The sequence below is a fragment of the Oncorhynchus clarkii genome, chromosome 18 (genome assembly GCF_045791955.1).
Source record: "Oncorhynchus clarkii lewisi isolate Uvic-CL-2024 chromosome 18, UVic_Ocla_1.0, whole genome shotgun sequence".
NCBI lineage: Eukaryota > Metazoa > Chordata > Actinopteri > Salmoniformes > Salmonidae > Oncorhynchus > Oncorhynchus clarkii.
Window position 1 is genome coordinate 64,868,346 of NC_092164.1, and position 6,000 is coordinate 64,874,345.

At 49.9% G+C, this 6,000-nt stretch overlaps 1 pseudogene; it reads left to right on the plus strand.

Annotated features, from left to right (window-relative positions):
• Positions 1–6,000, plus strand: part of LOC139372768 (gamma-aminobutyric acid type B receptor subunit 1-like) — a 274,428-nt pseudogene that overhangs the window by 158,607 nt on the left and 109,821 nt on the right.

Consider the following 6,000-nt stretch of genomic DNA (forward strand, 5'->3'; position numbering starts at 1 on the left):
GCTTATCTATCCCTCTCCCTTATTCCCGTCTCTATCCCTCTCCCTTATTCCGCTTATCTATCCCTCTCCCTTATTCCCGTCTCTATCCCTCTCCCCTTATTCCGCTTATATATCCCTCTCCCTTATTCCCGTCTCTATCCCTCTCCCTTATTCCCGTCTCTATCCCTCTCCCTTATTCCCGTCTCTATCCCTCTCCCTTATTCCCGTCTCTATCCCTCTCCCTTATTCCCAGTCTCTATCCCTCTCCCTTATTCCCCCTCTATCCCTCTCCCTTATTCCCGTCTCTATCCCTCTCCCTTATTCCCGTCTCTATCCCTCTCCCTTATTCCCAGTCTCTATCCCTCTCCCTTATTCCCAGTCTCTATCCCTCTCCCTTATTCCCCCTCTATCCCTCTCCCTTATTCCCGTCTCTATCCCTCTCCCTTATTACTCCTCTATCCCTCTCCCTTATTCCCGTCTCTATCCCTCTCCCTTATTACTCCTCTATCCGTCTCCCTTATTCCCGTCTCTATCCCTCTCCCTTATTCCGCTTCTCTATCCCTCTCCCTTATTCCTCCTTTATTTACTATTCCTCTGTTCCCTACAGTGTGATGAGATGGTTTACCATGAAATAGTTTGGAGCATATATAGTCTGCCTTTCTGTCTTCCTCTGTTCCCTACAGTGTGATCCAGGGGAAGCCACCAAGCTCCTGTATGACCTGCTCTACACTGAGCCCATCAAGATGGTACTGATGCCCGGGTGCAGCTCTGTGTCCACTTTGGTGGCCGAGGCCGCTCGCATGTGGAACCTTATAGTGGTGAGTGTGGCTCTACTGTCTGTCTGTGTGTGTGTGTGTGTGTGTGTGTGTGTGTGTGTGTGTGTGTGTGTGTGTGTGTGTGTGTGTGTGTGTGTGTGTGTGTGTGTGTGTGTGTGCGCGTGTGGAACAGCATTCTTCCTTCTCTTCTGAGGAGGAGTAGCGAGAAGGATCAGAGGACCAATGCGCTTTTATTTTAAGACATAAACTGAACACTATTAAATACAAAACAATAAACCTGAACATGAACGAAAACCGAAACAGTACCGTGTGGCAACAAACACTCACACGGAAACAAACACCCACAAACCAAAAGTGAAACCCAGGCTACCTAAGTATGATTCTCAATCAGAAACAACTAACGACACCTGCCTCTGATTGAGAACCATATTAGGCTGAACTCAAAACCCCAACATAGAAAAACACACATAGACTGCCCACCCAACTCACGCCCTGACCATACTAAAACACACATAGACTGCCCACCCAACTCACGCCCTGACCATACTAAAACACACATAGACTGCCCACCCAACTCACGCCCTGACCATACAAAAACACACATAGACTGCCCACCCAACTCACGCCCTGACCATACTAAAACACACATAGACTGCCCACCCCAACTCACGCCCTGACCATAATAAAACACAAATAGACTGCCCACCCAACTCACGCCCTGACCATACTAAAACACACATAGACTGCCCACCCCAACTCACGCCCTGACCATACTAAAACACACATAGACTGCCCACCCAACTCACACCCTGACCATACTAAAACACACATAGACTGCCCACCGAACTCACACCCTGACCATACTAAAACACACATAGACTGCCCACCCAACTCACACCCTGACCATACTAAAACACACATAGACTGCCCACCCCAACTCACACCCTGACCATACTAAAACACACATAGACTGCCCACCCAACTCACACCCTGACCATACTAAAACACACATAGACTGCCCACCCCAACTCACGCCCTGACCATATTAAAACACACATAGACTGCCCACCCCAACTCACGCCCTGACCATACTAAAACACACATAGACTGCCCACCCAACTCACGCCCTGACCATACTAAAACACACATAGACTGCCCACCCCAACTCACACCCTGACCATACTAAAACACACATAGACTGCCCACCCCAACTCACACCCTGACCATACTAAAACACACATAGACTGCCCACCCAACTCACACCCTGACCATACTAAAACACACATAGACTGCCCACCCCAACTCACACCCTGACCATACTAAAACACACATAGACTGCCCACCCAACTCACGCCCTGACCATACTAAAACACACATAGACTGCCCACCCAACTCACGCCCTGACCATACTAAAACACACATAGACTGCCCACCCCAACTCACACCCTGACCATACTAAAACACACATAGACTGCCCACCCTAACTCACGCCCTGACCATACTAAAACACACATAGACTGCCCACCCAACTCACACCCTGACCATACTAAAACACACATAGACTGCCCACCCCAACTCACACCCTGACCATACTAAAACACACATAGACTGCCCACCCAACTCACGCCCTGACCATACTAAAACACACATAGACTGCCCACCCCAACTCACGCCCTGACCAAACTAAAACACACATAGACTGCCCACCCCAACTCACGCCCTGACCATACTAAAACACACATAGACTGCCCACCCCAACTCACGCCCTGACCATACTAAAACACACATAGACTGCCCACCCCAACTCACACCCTGACCATACTAAAACACACATAGACTGCCCACCCCAACTCACACCCTGACCATACTAAAACACACATAGACTGCCCACCCAACTCACGCCCTGACCATACTAAAACACACATAGACTGCCCACCCAACTCACACCCTGACCATACTAAAACACACATAGACTGCCCACCCAACTCACGCCCTGACCATACTAAAACACACATAGACTGCCCACCCAACTCACACCCTGACCATACTAAAACACACATAGACTGCCCACCCAACTCACACCCTGACCATACTAAAACACACATAGACTGCCCACCCAACTCACGCCCTGACCATACTAAAACACACATAGACTGCCCACCCAACTCACACCCTGACCATACTAAAACACACATAGACTGCCCACCCAACTCACGCCCTGACCATACTAAAACACACATAGACTGCCCACCCAACTCACGCCCTGACCATACTAAAACACACATAGACTGCCCACCCCAACTCACACCCTGACCATACTAAAACACACATAGACTGCCCACCCAACTCACGCCCTGACCATACTAAAACAAACATAGACTGCCCACCCCAACTCACGCCCTGACCATACTAAAACACACATAGACTGCCCACCCAACTCACACCCTGACCATACTAAAACACACATAGACTGCCCACCCAACTCACGCCCTGACCATACTAAAACACACATAGACTGCCCACCCAACTCACGCCCTGACCATACTAAAACACACATAGACTGCCCACCCAACTCACGCCCTGACCATACTAAAACACACATAGACTGCCCACCCCAACTCACACCCTGACCATACTAAAACACACACAGACTGCCCACCACAACTCACGCCCTGACCATACTAAAACACACATAGACTGCCCACCCCAACTCACACCCTGACCATACTAAAACACACATAGACTGCCCACCCCAACTCACGCCCTGACCATACTAAAACACACATAGGCTGCCCACCCAACTCACGCCCTGACCATACTAAAACACACATAGACTGCCCACCCAACTCACGCCCTGACCATACTAAAACACACATAGACTGCCCACCCAACTCACGCCCTGACCATACTAAAACACACATAGACTGCCCACCCAACTCACGCCCTGACCATACTAAAACACACATAGACTGCCCACCCCAACTGACACCCTGACCATACTAAAACACACATAGACTGCCCACCCCAACTCACACCCTGACCATACTAAAACACACATAGACTGCCCACCCAACTCACACCCTGACCATACTAAAACACACATAGACTGCCCACCACAACTCACGCCCTGACCATTCTAAAACACACATAGACTGCCCACCCCAACTCACACCCTGACCATACTAAAACACACATAGACTGCCCACCCCAACTCACACCCTGACCATACTAAAACACACATAGACTGCCCACCCCAACTCACACCCTGACCATACTAAAACACACATAGACTGCCCACCCCAACTCACACCCTGACCATACTAAAACACACATAGACTGCCCACCCCAACTCACACCCTGACCATACTAAAACACACATAGACTGCCCACCCCAACTCACACCCTGACCATACTAAAACACACATAGACTGCCCACCCAACTCACACCCTGACCATACTAAAACACACATAGACTGCCCACCCCAACTCACACCCTGACCATACTAAAACACACATAGACTGCCCACCCCAACTCACACCCTGACCATACTAAAACACACATAGACTACCCACCCCAACTCACACCCTGACCATACTAAAACACACATAGACTGCCCACCCCAACTCACACCCTGACCATACTAAAACACACAGACTGCCCACCCAACTCACACCCTGACCATACTAAAACACACATAGACTGCCCACCACAACTCACGCCCTGACCATACTAAAACACACATAGACTGCCCACCCCAACTCACACCCTGACCATACTAAAACACACATAGACTGCCCACCCCAACTCACACCCTGACCATACTAAAACACACATAGACTGCCCACCCCAACTCACACCCTGACCATACTAAAACACACATAGACTGCCCACCCCAACTCACACCCTGACCATACTAAAACACACATAGACTGCCCACCCAACTCACGCCCTGACCATACTAAAACACACATAGACTGCCCACCCCAACTCACGCCCTGACCATACTAAAACACACATAGACTGCCCACCCAACTCACGCCCTGACCATACTAAAACACACATAGACTGCCCACCCCAACTCACACCCTGACCATACTAAAACACACATAGACTGCCCACCCAACTCACGCCCTGACCATACTAAAACAAACATAGACTGCCCACCCCAACTCACGCCCTGACCATACTAAAACACACATAGACTGCCCACCCAACTCACACCCTGACCATACTAAAACACACATAGACTGCCCACCCCAACTCACGCCCTGACCATACTAAAACACACATAGACTGCCCACCCAACTCACGCCCTGACCATACTAAAACACACATAGACTGCCCACCCAACTCACGCCCTGACCATACTAAAACACACATAGACTGCCCACCCCAACTCACACCCTGACCATACTAAAACACACACAGACTGCCCACCACAACTCACGCCCTGACCATACTAAAACACACATAGACTGCCCACCCCAACTCACACCCTGACCATACTAAAACACACATAGACTGCCCACCCCAACTCACGCCCTGACCATACTAAAACACACATAGGCTGCCCACCCAACTCACGCCCTGACCATACTAAAACACACATAGACTGCCCACCCAACTCACGCCCTGACCATACTAAAACACACATAGACTGCCCACCCAACTCACGCCCTGACCATACTAAAACACACATAGACTGCCCACCCAACTCACGCCCTGACCATACTAAAACACACATAGACTGCCCACCCCAACTGACACCCTGACCATACTAAAACACACATAGACTGCCCACCCCAACTCACACCCTGACCATACTAAAACACACATAGACTGCCCACCCAACTCACACCCTGACCATACTAAAACACACATAGACTGCCCACCACAACTCACGCCCTGACCATTCTAAAACACACATAGACTGCCCACCCCAACTCACACCCTGACCATACTAAAACACACATAGACTGCCCACCCCAACTCACACCCTGACCATACTAAAACACACATAGACTGCCCACCCCAACTCACACCCTGACCATACTAAAACACACATAGACTGCCCACCCCAACTCACACCCTGACCATACTAAAACACACATAGACTGCCCACCCCAACTCACACCCTGACCATACTAAAACACACATAGACTGCCCACCCCAACTCACACCCTGACCATACTAAAACACACATAGACTGCCCACCCAACTCACACCCTGACCATACTAAAACAC